This window comes from Misgurnus anguillicaudatus, chromosome 23 (assembly GCF_027580225.2).
Source record: "Misgurnus anguillicaudatus chromosome 23, ASM2758022v2, whole genome shotgun sequence".
NCBI classification, from domain to species: domain Eukaryota; kingdom Metazoa; phylum Chordata; class Actinopteri; order Cypriniformes; family Cobitidae; genus Misgurnus; species Misgurnus anguillicaudatus.
The window spans coordinates 24,371,488-24,393,948 of NC_073359.2; the positions used below are offsets into that span (position 1 = coordinate 24,371,488).

At 36.4% G+C, this 22,461-nt stretch overlaps 1 long non-coding RNA gene across 1 annotated transcript in view; it reads right to left on the reverse strand.

The window, feature by feature from the left end:
* Nucleotides 1-22,023, reverse strand: part of LOC141359547 (uncharacterized) — a 35,135-nt gene extending 13,112 nt beyond the window's left edge. The window contains exon 1 of the long non-coding RNA XR_012366040.1: nucleotides 21,677-22,023. This is a non-coding gene — a long non-coding RNA (uncharacterized lncRNA). The remainder of the gene's footprint in view (nucleotides 1-21,676) is intronic.
* Between the last annotated feature and the right edge of the window lie 438 nt (nucleotides 22,024-22,461).

A 22,461-nucleotide genomic window follows, 5' to 3' on the forward strand; every position in this document is an offset into this window, starting at 1 on the left:
TTTGGGTATATTATGGTTTTGGTATCATTGTGTTTTTTGAAAGTAACTTTCCAAATTTGTTTAAATTAATAGCATGGTATTAACCTGTACACAGTTATTGTGGTGGTACTATGGTAAATATAAATTACTGCATAATATATATTATATATAATATTTATGAGTATCACTATATTACCATTTGATGCCATGATTGTACCGCAGCTCTGGCATAGGTTACTGCGTCTATTAGTTATCAATTACGCTGCCTGAAACATCCACTGGCATGAAACCAAAAACTAAGGGCGTCCTGAGGTATCTGGCTGTCTGCCTGGTGTATAAAACGCACCAAGCAGAAAAAAGATAATCACAGCACACGCCTAGCTTTTATGTTATTACAGAAAGATCCTGTGTTTAAAACCTTAATTTAAGTACCGTAGTTACTAATCTTTGGTAAAAAATCTGCAACCCTGTTAATATATGAAATATTTTTATTGGAATTGCATTAACTTTTGTGAATTTGTTAAAAAAATTACGTTTCAAGTTTTATTTTGCAACCTAATAACGAAAAACACTTCTAATCGAAAACAAATGAGGAGCACAAATGCGAAAGCCTCCAAATCGCCACCTCCGTCAAAAATAAGATGATGATATTAATCGAATGCTCTCAGCACGTATTATACGTCCATCAAATATAAACTTTCACTTCAAATCTGCTTAATCCTGGCCTCAGGTCATTCAGAAATATTGCTTCGTTGGCAAAATCCTTAAGAGGCTGATAAAAATCCTAATTTACAATAAAACAAGTCAGACGCACTTTTATGGTGCATACACACCAAACGCGAAGCATCGCATTCAACGCTTTAGATTACTCGTGGGATTTAACTTTGCATCATGCGAACTTTCACATGAGTTAACACTTTTCAACTTGCGCAAAGACGCGTTTTACGAAAATAGCACGTGTTTTTGCGGCAATTGCGCCGCCCAATTCACGTCATTCGCATCGCCCCGCTGGAGTTCGCGTCTTTGCATCGACTTTGTATGTAATCTACTCGCGCAAATCATTGAATTCATTTTTGCTGTGTACGCCCCATTAACGGGTTTTGCATCTTAGCTCTATAAATCTTATTATCATGTTTTGTTTAGTCTAATGCTTTTGTTGTGTCTGCAAAGATTGTGCATTTTTTGTTCTACGCAAACATTTCTGTATTTTCTCGACCCAAAAGCTAAGGCTGCAAAGATCAAAAGGGCACGGGACACAAACACTCATCATTACCACACTTACACCAGAGCAGACCTTCAAGGTTAGAAACACACAAACCCTTAATGTGCAGGTCAGGGACAGTCAGGTTTTTAGGTCACGTCCCGCCCATTTAAAGCAACACAGAAACACCTGTCTCTTCCGGCATGTCAGAGGTTTAGCAGATGTCACATGATGTCAAGCAATATGCGAATGATCCAGTGAGATCAAACCAGCAGGTGCATCAATGCAGAGATCCTTACTGTCTCGGGTGTCATCCGTAAAATACAAAGAGAAAGAAATATGTGACTGAAATCAAACCCAACAAGCCATATTAATTTACATTTATACATTTGGCAATGTATTTCATCCAAAGCAGTGCATTCAAGCTATACATTTTTCTAGTATGTGTGTGGATTGAACCCATGACCTTTGCACTGCTACCAATTAAGCTACAGTAGCACCGGTTTATATTATGCTCTGTGTGATCTTTATTAAAAGAGCTTGTCAACCCCCGACCGTCCATTGCAAAATGTTAATGCGAGCATTTTAATTTAGATCCCTGATGAAGATTCGGAGGATCTGAGAGGGGCGAGCAGCTGTTTTTTTGCCCTGATAAATGACTCATTTAAATGAGTTTCATTAAGAATACATCGAACGCGCGTTCAACAGCCGCGATGTGTTTTGATGTCGAACAGTCGTTGCGACAGCAGGGGTTTTATGCGCAAGCCTGTGTGTTAATAGAGTCACATGTAAATTATCTGATGGTTACACATCTTTGAATTTAAATATCTTGCTTCAATATGCAGTTTGAGTTCGCACGGCAGAAAGGATTTCTTGTTCTTTTCTGCGAACGTACATTTAAATAGTTTAAATAATTAAAATTGTGCTTTGGCGTTGATATCCAAGTAGTAAGAAATTGTCAAATTTTTGGATGATCTGCGACTGTTTTTTCAGTTTTATTACTTCTTAATTTTAGGGTTTTGGTCGTGTATGTTAAAAGACGTTAATCTTATTTTAGCTAGTCATAAACAATTGTACCTTTGCAAAGGCTAACCGTTGCACAACGTTTCAATGCTAGCATTGCCAAATTGTGTCTTTCTTCGCTAATTTCCAAGATTAATGTTTGGTCTCAAGCAGTGGCGGCCGGTGACTTCTTTTTTCGAGAGCACTTGATGCGAAGTTCGTCACAACATGCATGTAGCCCGTCATTTGTTTGGTTCGTAACTTTTAAATATGTGTTCTGCGTGGCGAGTTATCCTATCCGCATCACGTGTTTTGTCAAAATAAGTGCCTTGTGCAGACGCATCTAAAGGGTTTATAATAAAAGAGACGCTCGCTTTTGCCAGATACTCGCATAATCTCATGCGTAATCTGAGTTTACCGTTAAGGGAGTGTCTTGCGTGTATTTTGTGAAAGCGAGCGTAACTTTTATCATAAACGGTTTTGATGTGTGTGCAGCAGGCACTTATTTTGACAAAACACGTGATGCACATGGTTCACATGACGCAACAAACACATATTATAAAAGCACAAGCAACACACATGACACTCCGAAAACATATTTTGATTTTGCACGAGCCGCCACTGGTCTCAAGATATCATTTGGATGGAAAGCTACGTTAATTAAAAATATATTTGCGAATATACTGTAGCTATTAAAGTTTGTATTGCTATACTAAAACCATTAAACATTTCTGTGAGAAAAACTTTGCTTTCTTTGGCCACCATTTTAACTGAACTGAATGAAATAATTAATATAACAAATAGTTGTTCCTGTAACTCAATTGGTAGAGCATTGCATTAGCAACCCAGCGGTCATGGGTTTGATCCCTAGGGAATACAAGCACTGATAAAATGTATAGCTTTAATGGACTGTAAGTCGCTTTGGATAAAAGCACCTTTCAAACGTAAATAAAATTTCTTACTAGTGACTCAGCGAATGAATTTCCATAACGTGAAATGATTTATAATCTGAATTTAGACACGCTTGTTAAGCTCAAGAGGAATTTCAAAGAGCATATTTTAATCACATAAGCTAATATTTGCAAGCCTGGAGTTATTTCATATATAAAATACCTCTTATCACCGAAACACAGACTTGTGCGCGCACACACATACACATACACGGCTGCTTGATACCCCGAAGAAATGGTAATTTGCCTATTATGTTTGGCATTTATTTATTCTGAGACAAAACATGCTAGAAAAAAAATGCTAATATTTTTTCTTCATATTCAGTCATATCAAAAGATAAACATAACCAGCAGAAAAACAGAGAAAGACATCTCATTAATCTCAGCAAGAACAACCTGATTTGAATGATGCTTGACTGTGTCAAACAATACTAATGTTGGGAATTGTTGGGGTGGTTGCTATGCAGTCGCTAATATGTGTTAGGTTGTTGCTAGCATGTTGCTATGCAGTCGCTAGGGTGTGCTGGGTTGTTGCTAGTCTCTTGCTATATGGGTGTGTTAGGTGGGCTGCGTCCGAAATTTCCTACTTCCATACTATATAGTAGGCGAAATGCAGTAGGCGAGGTGAGTAGTATGTCCGAAGTCATAGTATTCCAAAAACAGTAGGCGAAAAATACCCGGATGACCTACTACTTCAAGATCCCGAATTGTTTATTCGATAGACCCTTTACTATCCCGTTATTCAACGAAGAAGGAGAGGCGTTGCTTTATGCAAAAATGTCCAAAAGCGGTAACGTGGCTCTATTTAAATGCAAATACATATATAAAACAGCTGTCCCCTGTGGTTTAATTGCGTGTGTTTAACATAGATCCAGTTAACGAGTAACTTTTTGTTATGACAATATATGTAATGTGATGTATTAACATGGCGGATGTAGTACGTCCGAATTCATTCATACTATCCATATTTATCTAATTTAGTACCTACTGTCTCTGACACGTTGCTATCTTTTGGCTAAACTGTGCCGGGTGGTTGCTAGCATGTTGCTAACATAGACATGTCATTAGCAGCTGTTTCTATGGGCTGTTTTGTGTATGTCGTCCGCCATATTGGAACGTTCCTAGGCGGTATGAAACAGTATTTTCATGCAAAATCTGATTATTTCAAAACAGTTGTCATGAATTTTTTCTCACTAATTAAATGTGGAAGTATTTTGTTCACCTGCTGTAAATATTAAAGGCGGAGTCCACGATGTTTGAAAAACGCTTTGGAAAAGGAGACGGGGCGACTACCAAAACACACTGATAGCCAATCAGCAGTAAGGAGCGTGTCTGCTAACCAACATCCTTGCCGGGTTGCGTATGTGTGGGGCGGGTTTATCAACAGAAGGTCCAGATTCTATTTGGGTAGGGGCGTGTTTGTTTAGGTGATTTCAAATATCAACATTGGCTTTCAAACATTGTGGACTCCGCCTTTAAGATAATTTTATTTTATTTATGAGAGTAAAGTTTTGGTATTTGGGAATAGGTAATTGGGATTGACGCAAATCTGGCAACCCTGCCAAGTCCGAGAGCAAACAAACTGACTGTGCGCCGACAATCGTACCACTGTATATTTATCAAATGTTACGTGCTGCTATGTAGACCCAAACATTGTAACTGCTTACACAATACATCAAGACGAAAGCGTTAACGAACACTGCATTAAAAAGTTACTGTATTTAAAAAAAAATGAATACTGCGTTAATACAAGATTCACAATCAAACTACCAAAGGCTAAACAGTGAACAGCTGTGAGTAACGTATGCCTCAGAACCGTTCTAAAATGGCGGACGCGTCTACATATATGGAGTGGTCGAATGTCGTATCTAGTTATCTATGGGTGCTAATGTGCGCTGGGTGGTTGCTAGCATTATTATATAGGTGCTAGGGTGTGCTGAGTGGTTGCTAGCATATTGCTATCCGGTTACTAGAGCGTGCTGAGTGGTTGTTAGTAAACTGCTATGTGGTTACTAAGGTGTGCTGGGTGGTTGTTAGCATTTTGCAGTCGGTAGGGTGTGCTGTGTGGTTGCTAGCACATTGCTATGTGGTAACTATGGTGTGCTGGGTGTGAAAACAGTACCCTTATGAAAATTAACCATGGTTTTACTACAGTTAAAACCAAAAAAACATAGTTACTCTAGTAAAACCATGGTTTTGCTAATAGTAATTAATACACCAAAAACATAATTACTACAGTTAAACCACAAAAACATGGTTTATTTTCGTAAAGCTACTAATATAAATAAATCATCTTAAGCAGTTTAAACCAGTATGACCAACTAGTTATTGGTTTACTGTTGGTCATTAGGCAGTGGTACAGCTCAGATGTGTGTCTATGTGTGTGTTTACCTTTGGTTTTTCGCCTTACTATGCCCTTGAGCTTTCTGCTGTCACATCACTGTCAAGACTAATTATTGCTCCACACGTCTCTGTGTGCCGTGCAAACACAGCGCAAGCTCCCGTCTGGACAGAGAGAAACCGTTCTGTTTGTTTCTGACCTCACAATAGTTGCGTTTAGATTTACCGACCCCTTTAAACATCTACAAAGAGATGCCCTTAAGAGGTCACAATGTTAAGATTTACAAATAAGTTACTCAATGGTGCAGTAAAAATGTCAGAGAAGGCAAATTATTATTATTATTATTATTAAATAATAGTAGTAGTAGAAGTAGTATTTTTTTTTCTTTTTTTTTTGACATTCATAAGACATTATTTTATACTACCACAATACTTCTTTGTACAGTAATATGTTTTTCAGTGAAGGATTTCATAGCTGTGTATGTTTATAAATTGCAAAATTATATTTATTTTAGGGCTGTCAATAGATTAAAAAAATTAATCTAGATTAATCGCATGATTTCATGAGTTAACTCGCGATTAATCGCAAATTAATCGCACATTTTTATCCGTTCTAAATTTACCCTAATTTAACACTTTTCAGGTTTTTAATACTCTGATCATATATACATATATAGATGCTTTATGCAAATGTATGTTAACAACAGCCTGTTTACATTTTTAACAGAACCATCAAGCCATTGTTTTGTATATGCATTTTCCTTTAAGAAGAATTTTCTTTCTCCATTTTTATTTGATGCTGCATCATTTTTGACATGTGCTGTCAAATTTAGTCGAAATTAGCTAATTTTCAAAGAAATTGTTGTATATATTTTGACATTCTCTATTAAAACATAGAACAATGCATGATTTGGTGGAATATAACAAAATAAGACAGAACTACACCTGTTTGAAGTTGAAAGAGTCAGCAAAGTTAAATGACCAGAAAAATCACCACATCCATACATTAAATTACCACATCAATACCTTAAAATCACTGATAAAACTATAAGATTTAGCACACACAAAGCAAAAACATAATCAATATATGTTAAACTTTTTTTCTTTTGTTTGATTGACATTGTGACAGACTGCTTAAAATCTAAGTGATCTAATATAATGTTACACATCAGATATTTTTACCCAACAGTTAACCAAACATTTACTTAATACATAACAGATTATAGATCCTACTTGCGTGAATTCTTATCAAAGCAGATATTTGTAAAACTTTTGTGTAGATGTCTATATATCCGGGTCGCGCACTCGCGCGTCTGTGTGCACGCACTTCAGATGTCAGTCAGCGTGAGGAGATCGCTTTTGAGTCTTGTCGCTCTTAATAACTCTTTAACATTAATCAGGTACCGAACTTTATCTCTCTTAATGACTCTTTTAACATCAAGCAAGTCCTGCAGTCTATTTTCTAAGTCATGCATAAAAGCGAAACCAAAATGAATTCAGACGCATCTTTGTATTAGATTAAGCATTAGAAGGACGGGAACGTTAAGGCCAATTTATACTTTTGCGTTAGGTGCGCGTTATACAGTGGGGCAAAAAAGTATTTAGTCAACCACCAATTGTGCAAGTTCTCCCACTTAAAAAGATGAGAGAGGCCTGTAATTTTCATCATAGGTACACTTCAACTATGAGAGACAAAATGAGGAAAAAAATCCAGAGAATCACATTGTCTGATTTTTTGAGAATTTGTTTGCGGTTTATGGTGGAAAATAAGTATTTGGTCAATAACAAAAAAGCAAGATTTCTTTCTCTCACAGACCTGTAACTTCTTCTTTAAGAGGATCCTCTGTCCTCCACTTGTTACCTGTATTAATGGCACCTGTTTGAACTTGTTAGCAGTATAAAAGACACCTGTCCACAACCTAAAACAGTCAGAATGCAAACTCAACTATGGCCAAGACCAAAGAGCTGTCAAAGGACACCAGAAACAAAATTGTAGACCTGCACCAGGCTGGGAAGACTGAATCTGCAATAGGTAAGCAGCTTGGTGTGAAGAAATCAACTGTGAGAGCAATTATTACAAAATGAAAGACATACAAGAACACTGATAATGTCCCTCGATCTGGGGCTCCACGCAAGATCTCATCCCGTAGGGTAAAAATTATCACCAGAATGGTGAGCAAAAATCCCAGAACCACATGGGGGAACCTAGTGAATGACCTGCAGAGAGCTGGGACCAAAGTAACAAAGGCTACCATCAGTAACACACTATGCAGCCAGGGACTCAATTCCTGCAGTGCCAGATGTGTCCACCTGCTTAAGCCAGTACATGTCCGGACCCGTCTGAAGTTTGCTAGAGAGCATTTGGATGATCCAGAAGAAGAGTGGGAGAATGTCATATGGTCAGATGAAACCAAAACATAACTTTTAGGTAGAAACTCAACTTCTTGTGTTTGGAGGAGAAAGATGCTGAGTTGCATTCAAAGAACACCATACCTACTGTGAAGCATGGGGGTGGAAACCTCATGCTTTGGGTCTGTTTTTTTGCAAAGGGACCAGGACGACTGATCCGAGTTAAGGAAAGAATGAATGGGGCCATGTATCGTGAGATTTTGACTCAAAACCTCCTTTCGTCGGCAAGGGCATTGAAGATGAAACGTGGCTGGATCTTTCAGTATGGCAGTGATCCCAAACATACCGCCCGGGCAAAGAAGGAGTGGTTTCGTAAGAATAATTTCAAGGTCCTGGAGTGGCCTAGCCAGTCTCCAGATCTCAACCCCATAGAAAATCTTTGGAGGGAGTTGAAAATCTGAGTTGCCCAGCGACAGCCCTAAAACATCACTGCTCTAGAGGAGATCTGCATGGAGGAATGGGCCAAACTACCAGCAACAATATGTAAAAACCTTGTGGAGACTTACAGAAAACGTTTGATCTCTGTCATTGCCAACAAAGGGTATATAACAAAGTATTGACATAAACTTTTGTTATTGACCAAATACTTATTTTTCACCATGGTTTGCAAGTAAATTCTTGGAGGGTCAGACGGTGTGATTTTCTGGATTTTTTTTCTCATTTTGTCTCTCGTGGTTGCCGTGTGCCTTTGACAGAAGTTGCAGGCCTCTCTCGTCTTTTTGGGTGTGAGGGCTTGAGCAATTGGTGGCTGGCTGGATACTTTTTTGCCCCACTGTAGGTACGCCGTAACATACGCATAGACGCGAACCCTGTCGCCGTAGCCTTCGCAGTACCTGACGTGCACCTCCTCAAAAATGTAACTACACGTCGAAACGACGCGGACCGCAAGATCTGTGATTGGTCGGCGTGAATGCATTGTGTTTCCTCCTACGCATTTCGGCGGTGTAACTGCAGAGCAACAAAAACGCAGAAGTATAAATGCTCATGACGGCGTTGCCTACGTGCGTAGCGTCTGGCGTACCCTACGGCGTAACCCTGACGCAAAAGTATAAATTGGCTTTTACACCTCAGACGTATAAATATAGATCATTTCAGATGTCCAACGAGCATTTAGAGCATTGGATTTGCTAGACGATTTGGTTAATGTTCTTATTTCTATGAAAACCTTTGAATTATTTAGACAGGTTCCCATTTGTCTGCGTCTCTGTTCATTCAACTATGGGCTGGACCAAGGGTCAAACAGAAATTGCGCGTTGCGTTAATCGGCGTTAATAAAATTAGTTGCGTTAAAATGAATTTGCGTTAACGCGTTATTAACGCGTTAATTTTGACAGCCCTAATTTATTTATATCGTCAGTTTCAAGGAGAAATTCAATGTGCATTTTGTTCTCAGCTAATAAACTTTCTTATACAGTATAAAACGTCCAAAACCCTTGCGGGTCCACAAGGAAAGGTTGTGCGCTTTGGAATCGATTTGAGATTTCTGGAACCGGACCTGCGCCGTATTGATTCACTCTTATTGCAATAATTTCTGTTTTGGCAGTAAAACGCACAACTGCTGCTCTGAGACAACAGTTATAAGTGTTAGTTAAAAGTGTGATGAAACTCATAAAATATTGAAGTTTATGTCAGTAATGCGCTATTAGAACAAGATTCAACTGCATGCAATGCTATAGCTTAGGATTTGGCCAAACTGAGGTATTTTATTTGGTAATATATTGGAAAAGCCTTTATGTTGGTACTGTATCACACCTACAGCGCCTTTAAATTAGATCTAGGTAGGAAGCTGCAAAGGTTTTCAAACAGAGCCGATGTGTTGCCTGCGGTTACCAAAATTCAGACAGGAAACAGGTCAGTTGGACAGAACCAGAAAAAAGACGCCGGGGAAAATGAAGAGGGATTTGTCTGACAACAGGAGTCTGATTACTGACAAATTCACTTTTATAGGAGCACTAGGGTGAGATGGTGTGTGTCAGTCCCCTTACGGTCTCTGTCTCTATTTGTGCTTGATTTCACACAGCATGCTCACCGAGACTATTTGTCACTTCTACACACAAACATACACATAACCTCACACATGCACTCACACACACACACATTTTCGGTAGTCTGTGCTATTTCGATACAGAATAATATTGTGAAAATTGTACGTTCGGAAGACAGCGTCATTATATCAATCCCACGGTCTGTAATGGCATATCGGGAAGCGTGAAGTGGCTTCTGCCTTCTTTATCCCCTGCGGTGCAATCAGAGCGTTTCACTTCACACAGTCACTGCTCAAAACACACGACGGCTTTGAGCTAATGTGTTAAAATTTACAGACGTTCGCCCGTCACATGCAGAGATGCTATCAAAGCTACGAAACACTGGAGGCCTATGTTTACTAACGCTGCTTCTGTGATATTTTTAAGCTATTAGCATTACAATGCCACATGTGTACAAATCCCAATATTGTCCCACATGAAAATAAACTGTAGTATACTTTAGTTTTTACTAGTGTTAACCGTATACACTGTAGTATATTACTACACTTTGTTAAAGTATACTATTCTGTAGTTTAACTATACTGAATTGATGTAGTAAATACGTAAGTATACCTAAATATTTACTATTGTAAACTGTGGTAAATTGTAGTATACTGTAGTATATTACAGTAATCACTATACTTTATTAATGTATGCTATACTATTTAGTCGTATTAACTATAGTGTACTGATGAACTGTAGTAAATATGGTAGCATACTTAAATATTTACAATAGTAAAATTGTAGTATACTGTAGTATATTATAGTATTAATTACTACACGTTGTTAATGTATACTATAATATTCTGTAGTTTTAACTATAGTGAACTGATGAACTGTCGTAAATACGGTAGGTAGTATACTTAAATATTTACAATAGTAAAATTGTAGTATACTGTAGTATATTATAGTATTAATTACTACACTTTGTTAATGTATACTATAATATTCTGTAGTTTTAACTATTGTGAACTGATGAACTATCGTAAATACGGTAGGTAGTATACTTAAATATTTACAATAGTAAAATTGTAGCATACTGTAGTATATTATAGTATTAATTACTACACTTTGTTAATGTATACTACAATATTCTGTAGTATTAACTATAATGTACTGATAAACTGTAGTAAATATGGTAGTATACTTAAATATTTACTATAGTAAAATTGTAGTATACTGTAGTATATTTTAGTAATAATTATTATACTTTGTTAATGTATACTACAATATTCTGTAGTATTAACTATAGTGAACTGATGAACTGTAGTAAATGTAGTATAGGCCAACTTAAATATTTATATAGTAAAATTGTAGTATACTGTAGTATATTAATTATTACACTTTTTTAATGGATACTACAATATTCTGTAGTATAAACTATAGTGTACAGATGAACTGTAGTAAATACGGTAGGTAGTATACTTAAATATTTACTATATTGAAATTCTAGTATACTGTGGTATATTTTAGTAATAATTATTATACTTTGTTAATGTATACTACAATATTCTGTAGTATTAACTATAATTTACTGATGAGCTGTAGTAAATATCGTAGTATACTTAAATATTTACTATAGTAAAATTGTAGTATACTGTAGAATATTTCATAGTAATAATTATTACACTTTGTTAATGTATACTACAATATTTTGTAGTATTAACTATAGTGAACTGATGAACTGTAGTAAATATTTTAGTATAGGCCTACTTAAATATTTACTATAGTAAAATTGTAGTATACTGTGCTATATTATAGTAATATCTACACTTTTTTAATATATACTATAATATTCTGTAGTATTAACTATAGTGAACTGATGAACTGTAGTAAATAAGGTAGTATCCTTAAATATTTCCTACAGTAAAATTGTTGTATACTGTAGCGTATTATAGTAATTACTACACTTTGTTAATGCATCAATAATATTCTTCAGTATTAACTATAGTGAACTAATGAACTGTAGTAAATACAGTAGTACACTTAAACTCCACTTTGTTAATGCATACTATAGTGAACTGATGTAGTAAATACTGTTGTATACCTTCATATTATTGTAATTACTACACTTTGTTCATGTATACTATAATATTCTTCAGTATTAACTATAGTGAACTAATGAACTGTAGTAAATATTTTACTATAGGCCTACTTAAATATTTCCTATAGTAAAATTGTAGCATACTGTAGTATATTATTGTAATAACTACACTTTTTTAATGTATACTATAATATTCTGTAGTATTAACTATAGTGAACTGATGAACTGTAGTAAATAAGGTAGTATACGTAAATATTTCCTACAGTAAAATTGTAGTATACTGTAGCGTATTATAGTAATTACTACACTTTTTTAATGCATACTATAGTGAACTGATGTAGTAAATACTGTAGTATACCTTCATATTATTGTAATTACTACACTTTGTTAATGCATACTATAATATTCTTAAGAATTAACTATAGTGAACTAATGAACTGTAGTAAATACAGTAGTATACTTAAACTCCACTTTGTTAATGCATACTACAGTGAACTGATGTAGTAAATACTGTAGTATACTTTAATATTTAATATCGTAAACTAGGGCTGTAACGATTTATCGTGCAAATGCGTGTTTTCTCAATGAATGAATTTGAACGAATTACGGTGAAATGCGCCACATCCAAAAGCTAGGGGGCGCTCTCGTGCAGAAACTCCAATTGTGCAACAGAAGAAGTAGCTTTACGAACCCTATTCCAGGAAATGTCTACAGGAATATGTATATCGCCGTTCTTCAGATTGTTTCAGGTATTTTCATGATAATAAAGAATATTTTGAATGATTTTGTTTAACGAGTGTTGCTTTTTTAAATGCACGTTATGAACGACTCAGACTCATAATGATTTTAGATTAATAACGGACTTCTTACTGACCAAAACGCCATAGTACACGCACAAGCTGTGCATGAAACACAGAATCGCAATGCAGATTCCATTTTAGACAGGTCTTTTTAATGCGACACACGATATATCGTTACAGCCCTATCGTAAACTGTAGTAAATTGTAGTATACTTTAGTGTATTATAGTAATTATAGCACATCCAAACAAAGTTAAAGAAAAACCACTGAAGTGAGAATTCTCATAACAAACTCTCTTTCTCCATTACTTAAAGCAAATATTCTTGTTTTTAAAGCAACTCTCAATGCACAATAGGCAGACTGGCACCTTCTCCCATACGTATCACTGAACGGAGAAAGATTGAGACGCTGATGTCGTCTGACATCACCAAACCCTTGACATTACCACTAATTGCATGTAAATTCAGTTCACCACAGTCCTGTTTACCCTGCGGCTCCAAACAGCTATAATATCCTTGGCCATAAAATGATTTATTCAGAATCCAGAGGGATGTTTTAATGCAACATGGAAATGGACGATTAATGACAAATCAATTTAGAAGACGACTAATGATCTAAATTTGTTTGTAAGTGGCGAATTCCACGCGTAACTAAATCTACAATTTGTATGTCATGCCGACAAGGTTATCATACAGATAACCATTAAACTCTTTAACCCTTAAATTTCTGCAAGTGATTCACTGGTAATATACAATTTGGCAGCATCGTAACTCTAACCCATTTGTTTCTTTTTGACAAAAATATTTGGAGCATAAACAAACAACAAACGCAAATAAATTATTGCTATATCATTTTTTCGCCCAGTCCTAATGTGAATGTGGGTGTGTGGCCAGATGTGTGTTTGTGTACACACGCGTGTTTCTATTGGCAGACTGCGAACGCAGAGGTGCAATTAAAATGACAAATTTGCCGTGGGCAAAAAGACTCCCGTGTGTTTATTTTCTCCAAAGCCAATGACGCCGGGGAACACACACGCGCTCGCTCACAACCTCAGTATCTGAATGGCCGCGCATTTAATTGGGTAGCCATGCTAATTGCGGGCAGTACATCATTTTCACTGCGCCTTTCAAGGGCCCGGGGCCTCTTAAAACATTAGCGTCAGAAATGCATGACGGCAGAATCACGTGTCAAGAATACCACCTCAAATTAAAACACTTATGCAAGCATCTGTTTATTTATTTGGTTGCTTGTTCAATTATTTATGGATCCATAAATTGGGTAGCATAATTATTGTCAAACATTGCCGATAAAAATGTTTAGTTGTCACATTACAGATAGATAGATAAATCACACAATTGGTGGCATGTTTACTGTACAGCTATGAATGCTTTGGTGCCTAGTTGCTATTATACAGAAGAGAGAGAGAGAGAGAGAGAGAGAGAGAGAGAGAGAGACACTTGGGCTGCACTATACAATGAGATGTGAATTTGTCTGGGTTTACACAAAGATCAGTGTTAAAATGTCAATGCCTTTCTGTTTCTTTTATAAACAGCAGTAAATTAATCTTTCAGTCGTTTCGTGTCAACTAAAGAAATGTCATTTTGAAAGGAAAGTACCAAAATAGTCTTCCAATAAATGTCTGCTGTCTCTTTCACAATCGTTTTATGCATTTTTTCCACCCTAGCTTCCCCTATTTCCTTTTTTGTAAATGTTTGTAGAGGAATGCAAGTATTTAAGCCAAGAAAAAAATTGTGTTTACAGAGAACGAATGCTATCTTGTTTAAACATTTAGGTTTTATTTACGCCGTCATTATAAATGTCTTAATACCTCATTGTGTTATAAATCCGCACCATGCAAACTGTCCCTGTTGACCCATAACTAAAAAAACAAGTAGCAAAACTTGAATAACCGATTCAGCAGACGTTTGTATTATCGCATGCGTAGCATCACCGAAGGCACTGTGAAAATGCTATTTATTGTAATTTATGTTTAAAAATCTTGCATTCCCCGACCAATGAAATAAAGGAAATTTCATGCTCTACTTGGAGAAAAACATCCTTGTTTATTTTGAAGGGAAATCAAATGACTCATTTGTTACGCTTTCCGATTACGAAAGATTTTCCGTTTGTGTTGTTTTGAACTGTTTGCTAATTTGTTTAACTATCTGCATGATCAAAACAAACACAGCACTAACAACACTAACCATGACATATTTTAACATATCGGTCCCATTGTTTGGTCTCAAGATGCACACAAATATAGTTTTTTGAAAGGTTTGTTTGTAAAAAGGTCAGTGACAAAAACGGATTTGGCAAGATGAGAAATTAATTCAAAACAATTTATTTTAAAAGCATGCATCAGGTTTATTTCAATCCACATAGTGTATTTATGTTAATTTTATGCAATAAAATTCAATCACATAAACGTCGCACACCTGTGTACGATAGGTGCGTAGGAGAGCAGGACACGAAAGTCCAAATATTGTCAAATGAAAAAAGAGAGGTCCCGCACACTATCCACTTGCAAAAATAGAAAATGCTTTATTGCAACGTTTCGATCTCTCGATCTTCTTCAGGCATCAAACATGATGTTTTTTGTGCCAAAGAATGAGAAATATTTAATATTTTATCCACCTTGATGACATGTTAACGTAACCATAAAAAAATCATTTTAAAATATAATTTTATTAGTTATTTCTAAATGTAAATTTATTGCGTTTTTCTAATATTTGTCCTGACATATGCTAAAAACAGCTCTGTTTTTAATGATGTAAAAACGTATGTAAAAAAATGATATTACACTAAACTAGATGATTATATTTTATTCCACATTTTTTATGAATATATTTATATTTTCATTTAAGAAAATACTAGTTACACCAATTGACACAGACCGGTCAAATTTCAAAATGAAAACCAGAAATTTTACACTTGGTCCTCAAAAAAGAGAACGCATGTAAGTAATTTGCAAATTTATTTTGAAATTTTAACCCTTTTAGATTTAATTGAACCATACGGCCACAAAATAATTAACAGCACGTCATTGACCCAAAACTACTTAAATGTCCATATATAACTATAGTCCTGGATTAATCTAAACCCTGTCTGGAAAACTGCCCCAAAGAGTATGATCAAATAATACATTACATCAAACAATGATGTTAAATATGTCAAAATCTCAGGTTATGTTAATATACTGTAAACGAATACAGTTAAGATTCAAACCACAAGCATCGTGCGCACCTCCCTAATAGCTTGTGTGTTTGTGACCCGCTATTTCCTGAGAGATGAGTATTTTTAGAGGTGATCTGTATCTCATCTTGTGAGTTTCAAGGCATGTCTGCTGCAGCTGGTGCCTGACACCGGACCCTCGGAGGAAACGCAGGGATCTGACCGTGATTGCAAGTTTAAGTCACTGTTGAGTGTTAATGGTGGAGAAAACTGTAGACGTGATTATGCTATGAAAGTGTGAAAAAGCTGAAGGTTTTGGGTTGGGTTAATGGTCTAAATGGTTATTTTTGGGATTAATGAATGCTGTGGGTTAGGGTTAGGTTGGGTTAGGGATGGGTTAAGGTGTTTTTGTTTGTTTAACCTTCTAAGACCTGAGCTTTGGTTTGTCTTTTTTTCAGATTTCTTCCAGCTATTTGGGGTTAGAAAGAACAAATTAATATAATAACCATTAAGTACAGAATTAAGTATACTGGTGCAAACAACAGAAAAATGCTGATGTCCACGAATGTCTTTAAGTGACATCAAAAGAATGTTCATTTTTGTGTGCACTGTTCCTTTAAAAAATGTCACATGATGGTTAAATCACAAATGCTGTTTTATGTTGACTTTTGAAATTATATTTCACTGCATCCCATTTTCTGCCTCAGATATTTTGCTTGCTCATCAGTTTTTTTGTTGCAACTGAACATAAACACACACACACACACACACACACACACACAATCACGTACAAACATGCAGGCATGCAAATAATAGCTCATGGGAGAAGGGAGGAGCTTGACATGTTTTTACTGCAGTATGGAAATGCGACTAGCAATGCAGATTTGACTTTGTTTGTTTGCAAGCATCTGCGACCGTGTGCGTCTCTGTGTGTGTAAAGACAGCATTCGGTCACAAACATAAGAGTCAAACCATATTCATATGTATGAATGCACATTCAGACACGAATGAAAGAAATAGTGTGCATTCAGCAGATAAAATGTATTGTGCAATTTCTTCTATACCCTGCAGTACTGCCGTTTACGCAACATGAATAACAGACATGTGGACATGCATTCAATAACACACACACACACACACACAGTTATACACATAACCACAAACTACGGCAATAAAGACCCCATGACAGAGACACAGTGCACAGGCCTGCAGGCATATGACAGGGTCATTAAGAACACTACACACACACACACAGTATGTGACAAACACACACACAAAATATAAGCGCACACTTCCCTCTAGAAGAGCTTAAGAAATAAGCCGCACCCCAAAACATCTGTGGGAATATGTTTTTAAAGATGCAATGTCAGAAAGCCAGCTGTCTGTCTTGACAGAAATGCAATATAATATACATAATTATATTATCAGTGGTGTATTTTGCTTTTATTACCTTAGAATAAGCCATTTTTATCTACATACACCGCGAGTCTCCTTACATGAAAGTGGCCATTTTGGATCGCCATGTTTCTACAGTAGCCTTAAACGGACAAACTGTTCTACAGAGCGCATTTTGTTACTACGTCATCTCAGACAATGACGTATTTGTCCTGTGGCGGCTACCATAGCTTCCCTATGCGTTTCAAAAAGGGCCCTGTCCCAAATGGCGCACTTTACGTGGACTTACTGTCTTGTGGCCTTAAATTGCGCTTGCTCGCTTAGTCTACGAGTCCGTAGGGTGTCCAATCTGTCATTTTTACGCTGTGAAGTGTGCTTATCAGCACCCCCTTTGCACCCTTGATGTGGTCTTTGGCGAAGCCCGCACTGCTGCAGGCTTAGCGCACTTTACCAACCCAGAAGTCCTTGCGGACAATCAGACGACGGATGGGAGGAGTTCACACTGATGGGCAACTTATCTTTCTATTTTTGGTGTGATGCTTGAGTCTGTCCCAAAATATGAATCAGGTGCGCCCTCATGGACTCGCGTCAAGGGTCCCCAAGGTCTACACTACAGGATGTCATCAAAGTGTGGACTCTGAGGGAGTCCACAAGTCCGGAGTGTGCCATTTGGGAGCTGCTTTTTGCAATTCGCTAGATGCGCTAAAAGTCCCACATGGCACCTTTAAATGTTGCTTGTGGTTAAGCTTAGGGTATAACTGATAACACTATTTAAATATTACTTTTTGTACCAGGGGTCTGTTAAATGCTGTATTCTGATTGGCTGAGAAATGTTCCATGGTTGTTGATTATTTTTCAGTAAACCATAAACTAACTTGTCAAATGTCTTAAAAATAGACACCAGAGCAATGCTTGTGGTAACCGTGGTGTAACCGGAATAATTGACTCCGGTCCTTTGAATTATTTGTAAATAATGCACACATGCGGTGTACCGGCACTCGGCGTCGCATTACCACCTTGGGTGTGCATTATTTTCTAAAATTCAATGGCCCATCTTCAATTATTCCTTACATGTAATGTTTTATAAATATCACCCAGCCTCGGGCCAATCAGAAATAGCGACAGAATCCGTTAAACGCCTCAATGATTTTTCAGCAAAGTCCTCTAAGGGCACGTATGAGAATTGGATGAACGACGGCACGTGTACGTCAAGATGCACAAGTTTTTACCCGGTTAAATGAGGTTTACTGAATATATTAGGATATTGAGTTTTTAAGCTTTTTATCTTTATTAAGAAAGGACAGTAAAGAGTGACTGGAGAGGAGACTTTTTATAAGTCAAATGTGTTAAATACCAATACAAAATGACAAATGAAAAAAGGCATTTCAATTACGTAAGGAACAACTGACGATAGGCCAATTAATTATTTGAAAACAATGCACACCCAAGGTGATAATGTGCACTACTTTCAAATAATTCAATGACCCGGAGTCATTTATTCTGCGTATATCACGGTTACCAGATTATTTTAAGACATTTGACAGGTTAGGTGTGCATTTTACAGAAAAATAATCAACACCCATGGCACATTTCTCAACCAATCAGAATTAAGCATTCAACAGGTCTGTGGTACAATGACTAATTGGTCAATGACGTGGAGTTAATTATTTTGTTTCCGCATTAATAAATTAAATGTAAAAGGGTTAAAAAATTCTAAATAAATTTGCAGATTACTTGCATACATTCTCTTTTTTGAGGACCAAGCCTAAAATTTCTGGTTTTATTTCATTTTAAAAGAATATTTGGGGGATAATTTCAAAAATGTTTTGGTGTCCTAGGTAATCTATGTGTTGTTTTTTGCTTGTTATATAAATAAACTACGTTTAAAAAACTTTGTTGTTATTTATTATTAGCGGAGTTTACCGGACGTTACGTGCGGACCGCGACAGCCGCTTGTTTATGTTGTTACTGCTGCAACCGTCTATAACTAATATTTTTTTAATGAAAATATAAATATATTCATAAAAAATGTGAAATAAAATATAATCATCTATTGTAATCACGTTTATTGTAATATGATTTTTTTACATACATTTTTACATCATTTGTCAAAAATTATTTAGAAAACAGCTGTTTTCATCATATGTCAGGACAAATATTACAAAAACGAATTAAAATGTACATTTAGAAATAACTAATAAAATTATATTTAAAATTATTTTTTTATTACTCTTACGTACCATCAAGGTGGATAAAATATTTAATATTTTTCATTCTTTGGCGCAATTGGCGGTTACACCATTTGATATTTTCAGGTCCATTTCATAGAAATGGTGCAAATGTAAATTTTATTGCATATACTGTGCATTGAAATAAACCTGATGCATGCTTTTGAAACAAGTTTTTACAAATATTTCAATTTCTCATCTTGCCAAACAGTTCTTGTCACTGACCCAAAAAACTTTTAATTTCATAAATATAAATACACACCTTTCTTAACAAAAATCTCAGGTTTTATTGTGCTCGATTCGTCAGCCCATATGTTTCTAAAGAGAATATTTCATCAAACTACTTTTTCTTATCTGTTGATGTAACCAAGGCTGTGTGGGAGGGGAAGAATAATACTAACCAATTAAATCATCAACTATATTTAAAGATCCAATATGTTGATTACAGGTATTGCTGAGGATTTTCTTTTTCCGGGTGGATCATCAAGACTATTGGTCCTCCTAGTTGTCAATCAGGAGTGTTGCGCAAAAAAGTGGAGAAGGCGGTTCTTTTCTAAAATTCGAGAAAATCCTCCGCTATACCTTTAATACAGGCTGAAATTGGGTTTTAATATTCTATTAACAAAACAATTTAACAATTTCCAATTTCAAAATATCTTTACAATGGCTTTCTCATGTTTGATGTTAAACACACTTATACCTGCATTGCCCCAGACAATACAAAAAATGTTCCCAGCTGGCCAAGGCCTCGAGGGACGAAACGGCACAATTAACCACATTAAAGTCAAAATAGTCCACCTAACAAAAGTAGCACTTTGATCCACATTGGCTGTTAATGTTCGCAGGCAGGTGACTTAAGACGGCTGCTTTACACACAGACCTGCATGCAGTTATTTCGACCACACAGGCAGATAAATGAACAAGCTAGCAGCAGTTAAATGCAGTTTAATGGCCATGCGAGAGCAGTTTACTAGCCATATTAAATGCCTCTGATAGTCACAGATAAAGAATGCAGGCTAAACAACAGAGAGTGCAATAATCTCTCTTTCTTTGTGTGTGTCTATATATAGATACTACACTGTACATACATAATGCAAAAGATCATGGGTTTGATCCCATAAAGTTACTAATAACCTGTATGTTGCACTGTAAGTCGCACTAGTAGACATCCACATGCATACACACGCGCACGTGCACACACTCTTTCGTATACGTATTGGCTTTAATAACGTGAAGTTCAGCAGACAGCTGGCTTTAAGCCAGACCTCTAGGCCTCAGATAAATGTATTTGTAACACGATCCAGTTTGCAATGTGTGTACATATACAAGCTATGTATGTGCGTGCACGCATACTTTTGTAATTGCGCTGCTGTGGTCCCGCTAACCCCTCCACACTTTAAGTTAAACAGACCCTCATTCCAACAATGTCTGGACAGAAACCAGCCTGTTTGACTGACCTGAGGTCATAATTCACATCTGCACGCGGCTTACTGCGACTCTGTCAGGGACGGGCCGCGTAACCGGGTCCGTTGATCGGGTAAACGGAGACGCTTACCTTCCGTCTGTTTCTAGTAAAGTAAATGATTACGGCACCGCGGCGGGCTTCGGTCCAAACACACACCATTGTTCAGAGGGGAATGGAAAACATTATGTCAGAGATGTGAGAGTATGGCGAGTATTGGAGTGTTTTGTCAGATGTTTGATCATAAATTGCTCTAAAGTTTGTTTAGATGATTGTAATGAGGCAATTTGGGGAACCTTTTTGCACCAAATGAGACTTTAAAGTGCCATGTACGATCTGTGGTCTCACCAGTGAAGTCAGGTTTATGGGTGTGTACGAGTCACATTCATACACATATTATTACCTCATAAAATAGTTACGAATTTCTGTGAGATCACAATGGAAACATTCAAAGCCACCTCTGTTTTATTGGTTAACAAGATAAGCACTCAAATGTTTCTCCAAATGTTCACTTTTAAAATATAATCCTGTCATATTTCTTTGCCTTAACCCTGCACAAATGCTTTTCACGAAAGTGCCGAATTTAAACACTCATTTGCTTTAATGCAAATATAATTTACCACAAATTGTATGCTGAATGGATGCTTGCGTGTTTATATAATTTTTCTCACCTCTTTGAAAGCAGGGCACTGTTGAGGTTGAGACTTGTCACAATATCAGATTTTTTTCCAGGGCATTACATTGTGACATTTTGGCCCGTAGAGACCCAGATATGTCACAAATGGGATATTTTGAGGAAAATGTAATCTCTTAACTGAATCCAGTTCCACTCCAGCGGCTGTGAGTTGCTTCGAGATTAGTATTCTATAGACGACTCTGTCACTCCATGTAAACATTACAAAGAACATGCATCGCCCCTAAACGAGCGACTTTGGGCGGGTTCATGATGTGACTGTAGCATTGTGATTGGCTAGGAGCTTTGGACTGCTGACACGCCATTGGCTAACAAACCGAGCAATCAAAAATTGTGGCGCTGTTAAAATACAGGCCGTTTTTCAATCCTTTTTTTTATTTTATTTTTTTTATTGAATACAAAAATATATAAACAACAAAGGCAAATATACATTTACAGTGTAGATAGGTATTACAGGCTCAACACAGTATAACTAATAAATTGTTTAGAAAAAATAAAGAAAATAAATCGATAGAAATCTGAAATTATAATTTACATGAACTTAAATAGTGAGTAAAAAAAAGATTAAAAAAAGATAAATATTAGGGGCAGTATCACAGGCTGTTTTTCAATCCGATTCAGAACGCTGCAGTTTGTGTACGTCATCAAGTCTGGTTTATTTAAGTTAACTGAGCATTACAATCGCAAGTCATAAGCATGTTACAACAATTTACAATTAATTAAGAAAAATAATGAACTTTATAATTGTTAATATTCTGAAAT